The following is a 20,457-nucleotide window of genomic DNA, read 5'->3' on the forward strand; positions in this document are numbered from 1 at the left end:
AAAATCTGACAAATCTAGGAAAAAAAATTAGGCAAACCCACAATTACAGCTGGAAACTTCAACATACTACTCTCAGTAAACACAAGTAGGCAGAAAATCAGCAAGGATATAGAAGAGCTAAACAACATAATCAACCAACTATATCTAACTGATATTTATCGAACATTTCATCCTACATCAGCAGAATATACATTTTTTAAAGTGTGCGTGAAACATGCAAAATACACCATATCCTAGGTTACGAAAACAATCTTAAGAAAATTAAAAAATAGAAACTATAAAAAAATTTTCTAAACAAAAAAAAAAAAATAGAAATAACAGAGTAATAAGAAAATCTTCAAATACTTGGAAATTGCCTAAACAAATAATCCATGATTCAAAGAGAAAGATTCAAGGGAAATTCGGAAATATTTTGAATTGAACAAAAATAAATTTCAACATTTGTGGGATGCAGCTACAGCAGTGCTTACAGGGAAACTTGTAGTATTAAATTTTTATATTACAAAAGGAAAGTCTCAAACCAGTAATCTAATATATTAAGATTTCACCATAAAAAAAATTAGAGTAAGACCAAAATAAATCCAAAGCATGCAGAAGTAAGAAAATAGTAAAACTAAGGGCAGAAATAGCTGAAATAGAAAAGAGGAAAACAACAGAACTTTCATCTGATTTTTTTAAATGTTAAAAATAAAATTGATAAATCCCTAGCAAGACTGACCGAAAAAAAGAAATCCCTAGCAAGACTGACAAAAAAAGAGCAAAGATACAAAACACCAAATTACTAATATTAAGAATGATGTATGAGGTATCTCTACAGACCTTGCAGATATTTAGGTAAGATAATAAAAGGGAACACTAGGAGCAACTCCACACTTAAATTTGACAAGTTAGAAAAAATAGATCAATCCTTGAAAAATCACAAGCTATCAAAACTCACCTCAGATGAAACAGATAACCTAAATACCCTTGCAAATATGAAAGAAATTGAATTTGTAGTTCATCCCCCGCCACACACACACACACACACACACACACACACACACACACACACACCAGAACTAGTTGGTTTCACTTTCAAATTTTATGAAACATTTAAAGAAGAAATAACACTAATTCTGGACAATCTATTCTACAATATAGAATAAGAAGGAATTCTTCCAACTCATGACATCTGCTTTACTCTGATGCCGAAATCAGGCAAAACAGTACCCCCCCCCAAATCAATAAATCATTCAAAAGTAGACCAATATCTCCCATGAACATGTGAAAATCCTTAACAAATGTTAAGAAACCAAACTTAATTAATATTTGAATAATGCACCACAAATAATGGGGTTCATCCCAGGAATGTGATACAGAAAATTGATCTGACAAAATCTAACATCCATTCATAATTAAAACTTTAAGCAAACTAGAAATGAAACTTCAACATGATTAAATGGAATCTACAAAAACTAAAGCTGACATTATACTTAATAATGAAAAAGTGAACACTGCCTCCTCAACATGCACAAAATAGAGAACAAGGCAAGGATGCCCACTTCCATTATTTCTAGTCCATATCATCCTAGAAGTCCTAGGTAGTGCAATAAGACAAGAAAAAGAAATAAGAAGCATATAGATTGGAAAGTGGAAACTCTCACCTGGAGCCCTCTTCTAGGCCCTCAGAGGCTGAGGAAGGATCCCCACCCCCATGTTAAATGTTTGCGAACACGAATCTAAAAAGTTCTATCCAAGAACCGAATTACCTTAATAAAGAATCGATTTTTTCAAAAAAAGAAAAAAAAGGGAAAAAATAAAACTGTGGCAATTTATAGATGATATGATGAAGTTGTGTATATAGAAAATCCCAAAATATCTGCAAAAAAAAAGCCTCATAATTAATTTGAGTACTGTGAGGTTGCAAAATACAAGGTAAACATACAAAAATCAAATGCACTTCAATGTACAAGCAATATACAAATGAAAACCAACATTTTAAAAGTACCTTTTAGAACAGCTCCAAAATATAATAATGAAATATCTGTGTATAAATCTAAGAAAACAGGTACAACGGTTGTATGCTAAGAATGATAAAACACTAATGAAAGAAATCAAAGACCTATATAAGTGAAGAGACATACTATGTTCATCTATTGGAAGGCCCAAAATAGTAAAGATATCAATTTTCCTCCAAATGATATACAGATTTAATACAAGTCCAATAAAAATCCTGCATTTTTCCCCATTGAACAATATATAATGAATATTTTTCCCTATCACTATTCTTCTAGAACATCATTTTAAATAGCAGTATATTCTTTCATTTTCTAAATTCATCCTAAAACTATCTATTCCTTATATTTTGATGTTTAAGTCCTTTTCTATATTTTCTCTAATATAAACATGCTTTAGTGAACACCCTATGTTAATCTTTCTAACCATTTTTATCTCTAAATTGTACAGGTACACATATTTTTTAAACTTTTGATAGATATCAAAATGCTCAGAAAGATCTTTTAAATTTTGACTCCAAACTTACCTTATCTGAAACTCTGTGATTAGCTCTTTCCCATTATTGCATCTGTGTAACTACTTTGTCTCATTAAATTATTGTTATACTTATTGAAGCATTTAAGCAATTCCTGCTTTAATAAGACATTAAGTCTCCAGGCTATCTGCTTACAAAGTACATAATATGTCTTAGAGTAAATCTAAGTGAGGAGAAAATATACAGGGCAATGATAAACTTATGGGTGATGAATTGGCTAACAATGTTGGTGTAAAAATATGAGGTATTGAAATTAAGTGGGTAGCACCCTTTCTATGAATGTAACACATTCTAATCATTTTTTAAATGTTCTTATTGTACCGACTGTGTATCCATTAAAAGGCAGTGACTGCAGGTCAGGTTTGCATTTTATGTATTATTTTTAGAATGAGTGAAGATATTCAGGTTCCAGAAAATTTTGTCAAATTCTCCATATCTACAAAACTCATATGTATTCTTTCTAGATTTCTATCATGCCTTACTCATAAACCATAAAACTGAAGGCTACCTGATGTCTTGTGACAGAGAAGTGTAAAAATAAATCGGAAACACTGCCTAGTGTTTTATTCTACCTGTGAAATGAAATCATATACATTAAAATAAAGCCTCAAACTATGCATTTTCAGCATCTGACATCACTCACAATTAGCTAGTATCAATTAGGCCTAATATTTCATTAAAAAAAATTAATTAGTTCGTTAAATATGAATGCCAAAAAAAAAGTCCAAACCTGGTACTGTGCTATTTATTTTTAGAACTCATTGCTGAGAATTATGTCTCCCAGTTTTACTTTCATGGCTCAATGTAATATTAAAATGTGGCAGCTCCCTGTATTGCCTGTTTCCTGCAAATATTAACTAAATATGCTGTGTCAGAAGATAGTTTTCATAATCACATATCAGACTAAATCCGAACTAAGAAGGAGAATGAATGCAACTCATGTGATTTATATTTGGCACATGCAGAGATATTAAGTTCCTAGTTTGAATGCCTACATGCAATTGCCATGGCAACTGCATAAACATTTTCCTCATAACACATTGCCATCTTCATTTTTTACATCAAATTGTTTTTTCCACTCTCAGGGTAAAGCCTAATTTATTCCCCAGGAAAAATCAATCAATGGTTTTCTTAATCAGTGGCATTTTAAGAGTATGTGGCATAGTTCTTTTTATGGGAAAGCAATTTCCATGAACATTCTTGCTATGTGATAGAAAATTGGGGGAGAATAAAAGTAGTACTTGCTTTAAGGAAAGTGTGACTCCAAGTCGCAATAAATAATCCTTCCAAGAGAGATGAGAATGTGCCTTAGAAACCCACAAAAGGTTGGCCAAAGTGATAACATGCAACTCCAGTTTTTCTTTTCCATGTGTACGGAGTATCATGCAGAATCCTTTATGGAAAAAAAAATCTTTCATTCCTACAGAGTTTTGGCAGTCTCTGAAAAAATTCACTTGCTGCTTTCCTTGTGTGATAGAGATTATACCGAATGGCTAGCAACTCTAGAGGCATGAGAAAGACTATCCATTTAAAAGCAGATTGAATGACACCCCCATCCCACCCCCCCAAAAAAAAGAGATAAAAGAAAACTACATCAGATTTCTTAACACTCTGTCTATTCTTTGAGGTTGAGGTAATTATCACAGATTCAAATGGCAGATGGGAGAGATACCGTATTGGATTTCCGATATCAAATTAACAATTTTCAAAGAACTGAAAGGGATAGTGGATCAATTAACATTCTTCAGTGCGCTCAAGAGCACAGTGGGCTAGCAAGAGAAGCCCGTTAAGGGTGACTGTAGCTATTAGCCACTCCTCTCCACTAGGCTTCCCTGGCACCACTACAATAGCACTTATCACCATTTTGTTATTGTTCATATGATTCTCTCAGGGGACTTTTATAATGTCCCTCTAATACAAAGAGCTTTATTTCTTCCTCTTCAATTTGTACTCCTTTCATTTTCTTTTTCTTCCCTTACACAACTAGGAGTGGAATTTCCGGGTCATATGGTAATTTTATGTTTACCTTTTTGAACGGACCATCTAACATTTTCAATGCAGCTGAAACATTTCACATTCCTATCAGCAATGTACAGAGGTTCTGATTTTTCTACATTCTTGCCAACTCTTGCCGGTTTCCTTTTTTTTTTTTTTTTTTTTTTTTGCTTATAGCCTTCTTCGGAGATGTAGTATGGTATCTATTGTGGTTGGTACCTTTGTCTTTGTATCTTTTTTTTAAAAAAAACTTGGACACCTGCTTGATGATTTTGGGAGGGTATACATGAGATTCCAGGAGTCCTGGTTATTTTCTTTCTTGGCAGTTGGGCAATTGTATATAGAAGAATTAACTGCTAAGAAATATATCTGGAAATAAAGATAATGATTGTGCATTTCCCCATTTTGCATCTGAACAAAGCATTCACAAAGTGTTTCCTTTAAAACATCCTTCATATGAAAATTACCTGTGCTTTAGCACAGTAATACAATGGATCATTATATATCATCAGAGAGGCTAAAAACCAGAATGTTTTATGTTTTCCTTCCTTTCTATATGACAAATCAACAGGAAGAAACAAAAGCTGGGAGTGACTCCAATAAAAATGAGTATCTTAGTGACAAAGTGTCTTTTCATTTTACAATTTGGCATTCTTAGATAAGCTTTCCTGTAACCTGGTACCAGAATAATAATACTAATTATTTTTCCTCCCTTGTTCTGTTGCTACTACATGGGGACACTTACTTCTGAATTAAAGTACTAGAGGAGTTAAGAATAATTGGCTTGTTTATTACAAGCATTTTTGCAGATTTTCTGTTTTCCACTATTATAAGACTATGGTAAGTGAATTTCACTTCTTCTAACAGTAACATGGGGGATCTTTGAATTCATTATGCTCTTCAATCACCTCATATGTTTGGTGGCATTCCAGCTGACTGCCATTAACTTGAAATATTTACTGCTAATTACAGTTGGCACAATGACTCAAAGGGTAAAAATCTGCTCTCAACACCCACAGTAATCATCTCCTTCACAATTGCTGCAGATTCCCATCTTTTCCTCCATCATCACTGATGCCAAGGCTAGAGGGAAGGTCTTCTAAGCTCTTCTAAAAATTCAGACAAACATCCTCTTCCTGGATCAACTCATCATGGTGTTTTCGAAGGCTAACTCTTTTCATACAGCATGACTGGCTTCTTACTACATACATAGCACGTTGTCTTGCTGTCAATGCACGTGTAAAGGAAGAACTTCCACCACATGATACAGTCATTTCTTGGTCATCTGACTCTACTAGAGAATATTTCTGTTAAAATTATCTCGGTAGTATAGGATTTTTAAAATCTAATGTTAGAGCAGATGTAAGCCCACAGGAGTAATGTTCTCCTTATGAAAATCTTAAAAATATTATTTTCGAAAACCTACTGAATGATGGAATTACATTCTTCCAAAACACAATGCCAATTTAACAAGACAGTGTCACTTTAGGTAGCAAGAAGATAACAAGAGAACAAAGTCACAATACAATAGCAAATCTCCACTTTTGACTACTGCTCTTCTGTGCTTTATTTTATTTTGAATTTAGATGAAAAATAGATTTAAATGAATATCACACGCCAATGGAAGATGCAAAATATACATAAAGAATATCATTCACACTACATATTGTCTAAGAATACACATAGAAGAATATATTCACCAACTTTATAGAGCATTTTCTCTGAAGAAGAATAGTAATGAGATTAGAGAGTGATCCGAAAAAGATCATAACTGTTCCTAAGTTGTTTCCTTTTAGCATGAATGACAAAATGTTACCATGAAATTAATTCTTGGTGGTGAGATAACAAATGTTTGTTTCATATTATTTTGAATCTTGAAAATTTTCATAATAAAAAATTTTAAAGAGAAATAATAACACCTGTTTAAATTTTTGCTTGGAAGTTAAGCAGATTTACAAACAAAGTAAACATGAGGAGGACATTGTTTCTTGGAGTAGAGTAATATCGGACCAAAATACATTTTGATCTATATTGTTTGAAAAAAAAAAACTTGAAGTGATACTGTAATGTCTGAGTGATATTAGGCAAATACATTTGCCTCCAAGAGCTTCCATTTCTTTTTGTGTAAAGCAAGGGTGTCAAAATATCTTGGATAACCTCAACTTTAAAGGTATGACTTTTTTTCCCCCCTAGAGGATGTAAGTATATTTCTGCATGTTATTTCCTTTGCCTAGAATTCTTTTTCTCTAGCTTGTTCCCTGGCAGTAAACTCCTATTTATCTAGTAACATTCAGCACAAAGAATACCTTCTCTTACCCCTCCCAGGCAGCAAAAAGCACTGTCACAACTCACTACTAATACTTTCATAAGTACTAGATGCACTGCTATACTGTCTGTTTATGTTTGTCTGACCTGATAAATAGTGAGCCACTAAGGACAGGACTTGCACTATACCCTTCTTTGTATCCCTTGTACTTTCCACAATGACATACTTACAGCCAGGAGAGCTATAATAACACAAACCATATAAATCTGTTAACACAAGGTTAAATTTTTTTCACTCATTGCAAGTATTATTTTTCCCAACTAAATGTATGATGTGTCAATGTGTAAAATGGCATAAAATTTACTCCATCAGTCAGGTAGGTTGATCTTTCCACTAGAAAGTAGGAGTATAACCCAGATAACCTATCAACATTCTCTCCAAAAGAATCCATAGGATTCTTTAAGTTTTATGGTGTTGGTTTAGAAAGCAAGGATGAAATAACTTTTCCTGTTACCTTTTTCTTTTTCTTTATACTACACAGCTTTTTATGAAGTACATGATACACTCTTCTTAAGCAAAATCTCATTAAATTAAGATACACTAAACAAACTGAAATACATAAATAAGTAAAACATTTGATTATATATATTTAGATATTATGTAACTGGCCACAACAGTTTTCATTCATTCGTTTTTTCATTCAACTCCTATTCTCAATTGGGGCCTGGCTACCATTCATGTGGTGAAGGAAAAATAGTGATAATGTGGAGGGGAGAAAAAACTTCATGGAAAATGGCAAGCAACCTTCCTGCCCCCAAGAACCCAAGGAAGCGGAAGCGTGGATCTTAGGATCCTGAGTACTCTTTTGGCCCAATCTCCTCAGATTAGGTTCATAAAATAGTTGCTCACTATGAGATTCTTAGAATCAATGGGATTGTCCTGGGAGTCTTTCATCCTGCCACAAGACCTAGAAACACCCCTGACAATATTTAAGACAAGGCAGACAACTGCCACCAGACAGAATAGGGAGAATCTGGAACTCAAAGCTGTATCCTCAGAATTCCTAACCAGGTACCTGTGGAGCTCACCCTACTTATTGCACTAACATAGAAAAAAAAATGACTACTTTTTACAGGACTGAATTTTCTGAATCATACTAATTATGACCGGGTTTTCTTTTTAACTTTTTATTTTGAAATAGAGATTTATATGAAGTTGCAAAGACAGTACACAGAGACACCATTTGCCCTTTAAAAAGTTTGCCCAAATAGTCAAATCTTACATAAATGTCATACAATATCAAAACCAAAACTGACATCGGTATAATGTGTGTGTAGTCCATGTCATTTTATGACATGTGCAGATAAGAACTATTCCTTCACTGCAAAGATCTCCTATGTGCTATCTCTTTACAGTCATAACCACCCACTTATCCTTCAAACTTCCCAGATCCATGCCAACAACTAATTTGTTCTCCATCACTCTAATTTTATAATTTCAAGAATGTAATATAAATGGAATCATATACTTTGTAACCTTTTGAGACTGGCTTTTTTACTCAGCATAATGTCTTTGAGATTAAACCAAGTTGTGACATGTATCCACAGTTCATTCCTTTTTATTGCTTATATAGTATTCCATGTAGAGTTTAACCATTTACATACAGTAAGGCATTTTGGTTGGTACAATTTGTGGCTATTACAAATAAAACTGTATGAAAAATCATGTACATGTTGTTGTGTAGATAAAGTTTTCATTTTACTGAGATAAATGCCCAAGACTGTGATCACTGCGTCATATGGCAGTAATGCTAGTTTTCAAAGAAACTATCAAATTATGTTCCAGAGTGTCTGTACCATATTACATTCCTGCCAACAATTTGTGAAAAATGTAGTTTCTCTGCATCCTCTCAAGCATTTCACATTGCTATTATTTTTTATTTTAGCTGTTCTTATAAGTATATAGTGATAACTTATAATTTGCATTTCTGTAATAGCAAGTGATGTTAAATAGCTTTTCATGTGCTTATTTGCCAATATTAAAAGAAAGTGTATCCTTTTTGGTGAAATATCTCATGTCTTTTGCCAATTTTTGAATTTGATAATTTTCTTAACTATTGAGTTTTAAGAGATCTTTATATAGTCTACATATGACTCGTTTGTCTTCTTAACCTTTTAACTGCATCTTCTACAGAGGAAAAGTTTTCAATTTTGATGAAATCTGAATGATCGATTTTATTTTCTTTTATAGATCATGCTTTGGTGTCCTATATAACTATTCTTTATCAAGCCCTAGGTCCTAAAGATTTTTTCCTTTGTTTTCTTCTAAAAAGTTTTGATTGAAAGACAATCTATTCTCCATTGAATTGCCTTTACATTTTTGGAAAGAAAGAAAGAAAGAGAGAGAAAGAGAGAGAGAGAGAGAGAGAAGAGAGAGAAAGAGAGAGAAAGAGAGAGAAAGAAAAGATAGCGCAGAGATGAACTCACTATCCTCTCGTCTCTACTCTCTCTCTCCTCTCCCTCTCGCTCCTCTCCCGCTATCCCTCCCTCCCTCCCTCCCTCCCGCCCCCCGCCCTCCCTCCCTCCTCCTCCCTCACCGCCCTCCCTCCCCCCTCTGCTCTCTCTCTCCCTCTCTCTCTCTCTCCTCTCCTCGCTCTCTCCCTCCCTCTCCCTCTCCCTCCCTCCCTCCCTCCCCCCTCCCTCCCTCCCCTCCCCCCTCCCTCCCTCCCCTCCGCCTTCCCTTCCCTTCCTTCCTTCCTGCAGGAAGAAAGAAATCAACTAGTTATACTTGTGTGGGACTATTTTTGGGTTTCCTATTCTATTCCATTGATTTATGTGTCTATCCTGATGCCAGTACCAGTTTTGAGTACTGAGACTATAAGTCTTGCAATTGAGTAAGCTGGTTCCTTCTTATTTTTTTTTCCAAAATTGTTTTAGCTGTTCCAATTCCTTTGCCTGTCCACATAAATTTTTAGAAATAAATATACACTGGAATTTAGAAATTGAATTAAACCTATATATCAATTTTGGGAAAATTAATATATTATGTTGGGTCTTAATATGTTTAACCATCTTAAAGTTGATGATACGTTAATGTACTATTTACTATAACTAAAATAAATACCTATTTGAAAAAGACTATATATAAATTTAACAAAAAAGATGCCATTAAAGTAAAATGGATTCATTACTGTTTTAGTTTTAGTGACAAAAACATTTAAGAATCTTCTGGCGATAAAAGAAAGAAAGGCAAGTAAGACTTCATGGGAAGACCGCTGAGTAATGAGGTCAGTTTTGCATTTTTCCCCACTCATTTCTCCTATCTTCCTCTGTCCTCTAAGTCTCTTTCAAATAAAATGTGGGTCTACTAATATAATTAAGAACCTTAATTATAAACCTTTACTTAGTAGTATATAAAGTCATTTTTAAAATTATATAACTAATACTTTAAGAACATAATCAAAACAATGATAAATTACTGACAAAATAAAATCGATGCTGCAAAAGAAACACGTATCTCAAGGGAGAATAATTTTACAAAACTGAAATGAGAATATGTTAATAATAAGACATTCTTCTTATCTACCACTAAGTAAAGAAGCAACTTCAACAAGTCGTATTGAATGTTTGTAAACTACAATAGGCTCCTGCTTAAGAGCTCAGGCTATAAACTCAGATAGACCTGATTCTACCTCTAACTGGTAAGTTGATGTTTGGCAATACTTCTTTGTGCTCCCTCATATGGAAAATGGAGATATTTAATAAAAGGGCCTATGTCAAATAGCATTATGAAGCTTAAGATAATGGATATTAAACACTAATCCCAATGCTTCCATATGGTAGTAACTCCAAACACATTAATTCTTATTATTTTCATTCTTTCTTGTCTAAGCAAATTATACACAGGCTTTCTCCAATGATGAGAATTCTTCTAAATGAAGGTATTGTAGAAGATGCTCTAAAGGCCTATCAAGTTTTATGAGTTTAAGATTCTAGATAGATATCATATTGTTCAGAGTAGTCTTGTTATCTGAAAGAATATACTCCCCCACCTCCAAAAACCATAATTCTAAACTAATGAAATGAACTTAGATAACACTGGGTGTTTCATTTAACTTTAACATTATACAGCAAGAATGTCATGTTTCAAATTTAGGCTCCTCAAAACAGCCACGACAGTTTACATACTTAGAAATCTGAATTTCTAATTGTACAAATCAGAAAGTGTTAATTGCCATTCAGAAATCTGATTCCATTCCCTCTTCAACTGCAATAGAAGATTTGGGATTTTGGAAGCATTCAGCTTGGATGGGGCCAGAAAACTTAAATATGTAAATGTAGACAGTCCTTTTAAATTCTACATACCTAATGGATGTGAGTTACATAACTTCTGAACTAGAAGAGACGTAGTTTTTATTTTGTAGAGAGGTCAAGATCTAACCTAATTTATTCCTTGATAATATAACACTGAAAAGAAATTTGGAAGCGAAAAAAGTAGAAATTAATGATTAGAAATATCCACTATCTATGGATTTTAGTGATTCCATACACAGTTACCAAAAATATCTGAGACATAGATTTCAATGGAATTAAGAGTTTGACAAGGAGCGGTAAAGTGCTATGGTAAAAATTTCGACTATGTTGTTTCTGTGGGGTTCATTAATGAAACTGTGGTTACATAAGATTATAAAATCAGATGTAATTAGATGGGTACAGAAACTTGAATCATTAATTGAGAAGACAGGAAAATTTGGTGACTCTTGAAAGTGAACATTTAGCACTTTTATTTCTGCTGTGTTTTGATAATAACTTTTCAAACTTTACTTAATTAACTTTCAAATGGTTGAGGGCTAGACAGAATTTCTGGACATTTAAAAATGGCTAAATGCTGCTACATGGCTGGAAGTGATGAGAACATAGAGAAGTTCTAATTATGCCATAAGTAGAGGTTTAACCAACAACTGGAGAACTTTTTCAAAATCGATGTTAAGGTTATATTTTTTTTTTATCAAGGTTAATAATGTTAGCACAGGAAATGCTAATTAGAATATTCATTCGTTATATATAATTATCCTTGTGTTACACTTGTCAATTTGAATATTTCCTTGAAATAGGTCCTGCATTCCTTAGAATCATTAGGACTAGTAACTGATAACTATATTTGATTGATTTTTCACATCTCTTGCATCTCAAAGCAAAAACCTAGTTTTAGTAAAGTGTACTCATTCACTACCAAAACGCATTAACTCAAGCAAAAGATTATCTCTCAAAATTAGATTAATAGACTTCCAATGAATAAAAGTTCTAATTGTTCACTAGGATGCCGTAAAAAATTTGCAAAAATTTCAATCTTTACAAAACATGCATTGAAACAATTTTGGCCTCAGATCAAGGAGATTTAAGAAGACTGATAAAGAATCTCAAATCATTTTATAATTGCTTTATGCTGTACTTGAAATGTAAATAGTCTTTGCAATTTCACAGGAAGAAATAATTTTATAACCTTTTCAAATTTCTAACTCCTTTTTTATTCTGTCTTTTAGAACTTAAAGTCCTGAGACGGTGAAACAAAGAATTAAATATCAAATAAAAATAAGATGTCAGATATGAAGGGAAAAAAAGATCAAGAGACGAAGTCAAGTAAGAAAACTAAAAAACAACATGAAATAAAATTCAGAAAACAAGACTAAAAACCTTTGTATATATGATAGGATACTGTCATTTATGTTGCCTGAGTTATTTCTATAAAAGAAAAAAATATATTTGGTGAAGAATAGATCTATAAGTATACTACTACTATGCCATATTCTTTACTCCAATAAGCTTATCTATGTCTATGTTAGGAAGTTTATAACCTAGAGGGAAAAATTCTTTTGACCAATATCGGGGTCGAACTGTAAGAGTCAAACTAAAAATCTGACTAGCTTTATCTATATTTCAGCACTTGTAAGGTAAATATTTAAATTTAAGAAGAAATCCTTTCAAGTCATCTAAAGTTCTTGGTTGAAATGTAAATGATATGAGAATTCTGGTTACCAGTTAAATTTGAAGTACTTCATCCATTATGGTGACAAAGGTGGTTTTAGCAGCTAGCATTACGTCCCTTTAAAATTTCAAAGTAGTTTGGGTCCTGCCAAGATGTCCTTTCTTCCTCGCTTCTCATTCCTTATTTTTTGAAGACAGCAATGTTTATACTACAGGAGAAAAAATAAAATAATTAAATAATTAAAATAAAATAAAATAAAACAGAGCAAAATTGGAGCGTATTGAACATTTTTTTCCTTCAGAAAATTCTTAATTTCACCCTCACTCAAGAGTTATAATTAATCTTATTTAAGAAGTAACTTCCTTACTTATGACAGAGCCTCACACACTCAAGAACTATACATATCATATCCAAGAACCAAGTAACTTACAAGAATCAAACTAAACACTGGTGCACTTAAAACTTTCTAAGACTTCATTTGGTTGTCGTTGTATACCTATTTTTTTTGGCTAGAAATATAAGAGCATCTATCTAATGAGAAATATTAAATGCTACTTCACTTTTAAAAAAATCCAATTCTAAAAGTCAATGTCCAAATTTGATATACCCTCTGTAAATTACGTAAGTAGATATCTCCAAATGCAAAAATTTCTTTAGTCACTTTGCAGTGTTACTTTAAGCTCAAGTATAAAATGTGTTTATAATTTGGTATATAAAAATGTCATTTAAACTAATAAATTTCTATCTATTTCTGATTCTTGGGCACCAAGTATATGTATGTTCAAACTAGCCCAACCCCTAATTGGTTTTCTCTATATCACCAATTACAAGGAAAATAATTGGAAGAGTTAAGTAGAAAATGAAAGATAAATGTGATTACTTTTAAATGATTCTCGATTGTGCTTACATATTATAGAATTGAATCTTTCAATAAATTTTAAGACAACAAAAAAGCATTTTAAAAAGCATTTTAAATATCAAGGAATATTTACCTCTGACACAATTGGGTTGTTTATGATGAAAATAACACCCAATGTTCTTAGAGTATTTATATTCATCACTTAATGTGGTACACAACGTTAAGCAGTATGTGGGAGAAATAATACCAAGAATATACATATACCATTAATATATAAATGAAAAGATGATGCCCGGGATCACATACACAGCGGCAATGTAAGTCTTCAAATTACTTAAGTCTTCTTTACATTATGAGTCTCTGAAGAAGAAAAATGGAATTTATGCTGATTTTAAATTTTGAAAAAACTGAATATATGGGCATACAAATATTAGTAACCTAGAAAAGCAGAGCGCGATAAAAAAGTGAAGTAATTTCCCAAGGGAAGGTGTTTGGCAGGTGACTAAACTGAAATGAGAACACAGATCTCCTTTCTCCCAGTGCAGTGTTCTATTATTCTCCTCTAATTCATCCTGCATTCTCTCTTCTCAGCTCCCAAAATTGTTTGCGAATATTTTATTCTTGGACTTGTAAGTATTCCATCATAATATATCCACTGAAAGCTTACCCAACAATGTAAGAGATAAAGAGACATAAAGTGTTTAATTAAATCTTCACATTTTAAATGTATAATTTATAGACAGGATAGTTGTGTCTTATATTTTTCTCTAGTCTGAAAATCCCTGACTCTTAATTGGAGAGTTTAGTTCATCAATATTTATGTAATTAATGAAATGACCGGGTTCATAACTACCATTTTGCTGTTATCTATTTCTATTGTTTTTTGCTGCTTTTGTTTTGTTTTGATCCTGTTCTGCCTTTTCCTGCTTTAGTTTCAGTTAATCAAATATTTTTAATGTTTTATTTTAATTGCTCTTTTTTATATCAGGGAAGGGTGACACTCTAAGGATTATAATATGCATCCTCAAATTATCACAGTCCACTTAAAGTTAATATTGAACATCATGCAAAGTTAAAAACTTTGCAATGGTATAATCTATTTACTACATTATCCTTTTTGCTAATGTCATATATTATATTTCTACATGTATTATAAAATCTTATAATGAGTAGTTTAAGAAGTTAGCTTTCTATTAAAGTAACATGAGGAAAAAGAGATAAATCGTTTATAATTATCATTCTTGGTGGTTTTAATTTCTTCCTATAGAACCAAGTTTCCATTTAATATGACTGCCCTTCAGCTTACTCGCTTTTATTATTTCTTATCCTGCAGGTATGCTGACAATGAATTATCGAAATTTTTATTGATCTGAAATGGTCATTATATTACCTTCATTTTTGAATGTTATTTTCATTGGATATATAATTCTGAGTTGAAAGTTTTCTTTTTTCCTTACAGCTCTTTAAAGATGTCATAGTTTTCTGGCTTCCATTATTCTGATAAATTAGCTATTATTAATAGTACTGTTACCCTATTTCTTTTGTTTTCTGGTTGTTTTTAAGACTTTATCCTTGCTTTTCAGAAGTATTACTAATATATGTCTAGATTTGGCTTTCTTTGTATTTATTCTTCCTTTGGGTCACAGAGCTCCTTGGTTCTGTAAGTCAGACTTTTACTAAATTGGAGAAGTTTTCAGTCATTATTTCTTTTTTAAAATTTTCTGTACCATTTTCTCTCTTTACTTCCTGAGATTTCAACACATATAAGTTTGATTCTTGTTACTGAGGTTCTTTTTTAAAATCTTTTTTTCTCTTTGTTCTTCAAGCAGGATAATTTCTATTGATCTGTTATCAAGTTCATTGGCCCATTCTTCAGCCATCTCCCATCTGATGTTAGGTCTAGATAGTGAATATTTCATTTTAGGTATTATATTTCCAGTTCTACAATTTCTTTTTTTTCTTTTTTAAAAATAGTTTCTACTTGTCTCTGAAGAGAGACTGGTTTCATTCAGTAAGCCCTCCTTTTTTGTTATTGATCATATTCATAATAGTTGATTTAAAGTTATTGTTCCCTGACTCTAACATCTGGATTGACTCCTTTTTCTCTTAACTATGGGTAATATTTTCTTGTTATTTCATGATTAATAACTTTTTACTGCATACTAGACAATATGGATGATACGCTATAGAAACTCTGTATTTTATCTTACTTTGAAGCATGTTGATTTTTCTTCCAATAGGTAGTTAAGTACTGACTGCTTGTCTTGTACTTGTGGATTCTTGGAGTTAGGGAGGATATGTTTCAGCTTTGCCCTTAGTCCTAAAACAAATCCCTTAGGCTTTGAACAATCTTTACTTCTAAGACAGGACCGTTCTGGGATTTCAACAGAAACCTTGATATGTTTGGTAGGACTCAAACTCCAAATGTGACCAGAAATACAACCTTAACAACTACCCATGTTAGCTCTTAGTTTCCACTAGGCTCTATAGAATCTCCTCTATACATGTGAACTTAAGGATCAGTGAAAAGAATTGAAAGGAATACGTGTGCAAATTTTGAGGCTCTATACTCTGCCTCTCTCCTTTCTGGGGATTTTCACCACTAAATTCCAGAACAACAGGCATGACTTGAAAGGCTTGTGGATTACACAGCAGTAATATATCAATGTTGAATTCCTGATTGTGATTATATTATCCTAGTTTTGTGGAAGAACATTATTATTGTTTGTAGAAAATATATTCTAAGGTATTAAGAGGTGACGACGTATAATATCAGCAATTTATTCTCAAACAATTCAGGAAAAATGCTCTGTACTACATACAACTTGTGTATAAATTTGAAACTATTACAAGATATAAAGAAAAAATTAAATGTATCAACAGACTCTATCACATTTTTAAATACAGTTAAATTCCTAATACAGTTAAATTCCTGAAGAAAAAATAGTTTACCATAAGGCAAAGTCAAACTTTTCCTCACTCTATTTAATGGACTGGTTTTAAGTGACAAAATAATTTAGACATGTTTTAGTTAGATTTAGTATAGAAAATATTATAAATTTAAGTAGCCAAAAAGGAATCTTACTTCAAAAAATTACTTTCAGTGAATAACTATACCTTTGTCAAAGAAGATTTAACTACTCAGGAGAGGATTACATGAAGTACTGTAGTTCATTACATTGTACAAAAATACTTCTAGAGTTATAGTTCTTAATATTTTGGGTGAAGCGTGAGTGGTAAGGAATACAAAATCTGAGAATCTGATAAAAGCTATAAACTGCATCATGTATATACATGCATCATATCATATTTTGCATATAATTTTAGCTGAGCCATGAAACCCAGCCATGGATCCTGTGAATATCTAAACTCTGTTAGTAGAGTACAAGCAACTTCTGTTTTTGAATTTTTCAAAATAATGCACTTACAAAATTTTAGAACCTTAAGCAATTTCACAATCTAATGTAAACTACTAATAGAAAAATAAAGAAACAATAGACCATGAAGATAAAAAGAATTAAGTAAACCTTACCACACTCAGTTGGGCTTTTGGTCTAAACACATAACAGATCATCGGTGGTGGTAAAAAGAATGAATTACATAGATGTGTGAAAGTTATATAGATAGATGTATAAAGTTGAGTCATATAGATGTGTGTTAAAGGTGATCAAGTCACTTAATCTTATCCTCAGGTTCTTCAAAAACAAAATGAAATATAAAACTTACCCTGGTTGAATTATTTTAAAAATAAAATCAGATAACATGTATAAAGAATTTAATACAGTTCCTAGTATATCATAGGTGCTCATGAAATGACATGATTTTTAAAATATTCCTTGTCAAGTCACAGAATTGAATAAAATATAAAATAAAATCTCAAACCAAATGAGACGGTTTCCAGCTGCACAAAGTGCCATACATTTACTAAGTATCTAACTATTATAATATACTATTCAAGGTATTATTGAGGATACATAAAGGAAGTCGTACTCTTCTCAAAAGGAATTAGGCAAAGACAGAGCTTTTTCCTTCTTAGTTTCTTTGCTGGGTTCCTTTTTTCCCTTAGGATTCAACTTTTTGTCCGCTTTATACGCTACCCACATTCTCTGTGTCCCCACTAGGATTAGGAGGACCTTCATATGAATATCCCTAATCTTGACCTTCCACCTAAGCTTCAGTCTCCTATACCCTATTACTTACTGGATGTTTCCATCTGAATATACCATAGTTAAATTAAGTAAGTCCAAAGCTGAGCTGTTGATCTTTTCCTAAAGTCTGTTTCTTCTTTAAATTCTGTTACAGTTAACAGTACCACGGTCACTTATCAAGCCAAGTCTGGCAACAATCTCATGTTACTACCAATCATCTTCAAGTCTTAATGATTTCTACTCTAAACGTTTTCCAAGTTTACTTTCTCAACTCCATTCTTATTAATAGAATCCAAATCCAAGCCATTATGTTCTTAATACGACAAAATTAGTAACATAATTGATCTATCTACTGCTACTCTTATTCTACCTCAAAATCACTTACCATACTGTTGCCAAAATAAGTACTCTTAAATGAAAATGTTGCCACATCACACACTTACGTCAAACCTTCATATGTCCAACCCTTCAATGGCTATCTATTATCCATAAAGTCCAAGTTCTCCCACAAAATAAATGTCCAATAGGACATATAAAGTCCTCAATGACCTGGCTCATGCCTATCTCTTTGGCTTCATTTTCTGTCTCCCACTTCATCACAACAGAGCCATACTCAACAATTTGTCAATCCCATGTATTCTCCCGTTACTCTCTTTGACAATACAACCTTTGTGTGACCCTTTCCACACAGAGTAAAATCTTACCTGGTCTTAAAGGTTCAAATACTCTGGGAAGTCTATCCAGGGTATGTACTTCACTACCATACTCACAACAAGCATTTTGTTAAAGTGAACAAAAATGAAACTAAGCAAAGTAATGACGAAGCAGCAAACAATGTACACATAATAAAACTAGTGAGAAGGGCAACTAGATAGATCTCAGTGTCTCTCTGGATAAAAAAAATCTTGATCTGGGGATATGAAAATAATTCATTGTTCACAGACTGTTGAAGAGAGGCAAATAAAGTATTTGAGTAAGTAAAAGAGACGAAAATGAACACATTTAGAGGAGACGTATATGACAAGGCTAAATGGATAGTAAACAGCAAATATGAACTCACAAATACAGCCATCCTTTTAAAGAGGTTTAGAGACCAATAAATCGCCAAAGGCAGCAAATTGCTGGATACACTATATTTATAAAATTGAACAGCTGATTGCAGATTGAAAATGCTAGTGCTATGTAAATGTAATGGCATAATAAAGTGAAGGAAGAGGTCACAGGACAGATAAATCAACACCTGTATCAGTTTCTATCACCCAAATGTTCTCTGTCTCCACACCCTATTTAATCCATCGAAAAAAGTATACATAAATAGCTATTTCTGACCTGTAAGCTATTACCAAAGGTGCCTTGAACATAGCAGGTATTCACTCAAGAGTAACCAAATAAATGAATGAATGTACACAGTGAAAAAACTATACGTGTATACAGAGACCTTGGTAAAAGTTAAAGATACTTTAGTAAAAAAACAAGATACAAAAAAAAAAATCAAATATGCACAGCACATTTGTTACAATAATAACCAAAGCTTACACTAGGCATAGAAAAACAAACAGTTCACAGCAGTTAACTTTGGGAAGGAGGTTTCAGTAGGAATTTACTTTCTAGTGTATGTAGTTGTCATGTTTCAATTTTCAGTAAGTATGCATTATTTTTACAAGTAGAAAAATAAGGTAAAATACATTCATTATAAAAAAGTTAAAAAATAAGTTTTCTTTTAAAAAAAACCTATTGTCAATCTCATTGCACAAGACACAACCATAGTTAACAATTGTACCTTATATATATCTTTTTGTTTGACATAATTTAGAAAAAAATTTGTATTTTGATTTATATGTCTCAGTGAATCCACATAATCACCTCATGAGGTGGGAGATAGCCCTTGGCCACAGAGGAAGTGGTTACAAAGGGGTTGAATGACAAGCATGTAGCATGTGGTTTCAGGGTTGATTAGAAACATAAGAATGAGGTCTCCTGATATTCAGTCTTGCATTCCCAAGTAGCCTTAACGGTTCAGTAAAAAGTGGTAAAAGCTGAGACTTCATATGTATTGTGCAACAACTGAATTTGAATTTTACAGCTCTATAACTTTAGTCACTTTTATAATATTTTAAATGTTGTTCATATGGTTAGACAAATATTTTTTGTGACCTTGAGGAGAGAATACAATAATTTTCAAAAACAGGATAATTACTAACACATGTGACAGCTTTAATGGATCTCAAGGGAATTAGTCTGGGTCAAAAAAAGCCAATCTCAAAGACTATGTACTATGTGATTCTATTTATATAACATTCTCAAAATGGCAAAATTTCAGAGATAGGCAGCAGATTAGTGGTTGCCAAGCCAAGGGATTAGGGACCATGGAACGGAATTGGGTGTGACTATAAAGGGGAAGTATGAAGGAACTCTTTGTGGGTATGGAATAGTTCTATATCTTAACTATGGTGGCAGACAGACAAATTTACACATGATGGAATTTCAAAGAAATATACACACACCCCACAAACACAGAAATACATATAAAATTGGTGAAAAAAGTTTGTGTACTATACTAATATCAATTTCCTGGTTTTACTACTTACATGGTTTTGTAAAATGTTATCTTTGGGGAAAACTGGAAAATAGTACACAGGAACTCTGTACTATTTTGGCAAATTCTTATGAATAT

General features: G+C 32.5%; 1 protein-coding gene across 13 annotated transcripts in view; it reads right to left on the minus strand.

Annotated features, from left to right (window-relative positions):
* The window catches only part of PEAK1 (pseudopodium enriched atypical kinase 1), a 255,006-nt gene that overhangs the window by 113,609 nt on the left and 120,940 nt on the right, over nucleotides 1–20,457 (minus strand). For 8 of the 13 annotated variants that reach the window (XM_016144088.2, XM_016144084.2, XM_016144080.2 and 5 more), the window contains one exon: nucleotides 12,827–12,984. The exons of 4 other annotated variants lie outside the window; for them this stretch is intronic. The gene's annotated coding sequence lies outside the window, so the exon portion shown is untranslated. Of the gene's footprint in view, nucleotides 1–12,826; nucleotides 12,985–13,899; nucleotides 13,996–20,457 lie in introns of all 13 variants that reach the window. One more of the 13 variants, XM_016144087.2, reaches the window with a different exon arrangement.

This window comes from Rousettus aegyptiacus, unplaced genomic scaffold (genome assembly GCF_014176215.1).
Source record: "Rousettus aegyptiacus isolate mRouAeg1 unplaced genomic scaffold, mRouAeg1.p scaffold_m13_p_3, whole genome shotgun sequence".
NCBI lineage: Eukaryota > Metazoa > Chordata > Mammalia > Chiroptera > Pteropodidae > Rousettus > Rousettus aegyptiacus.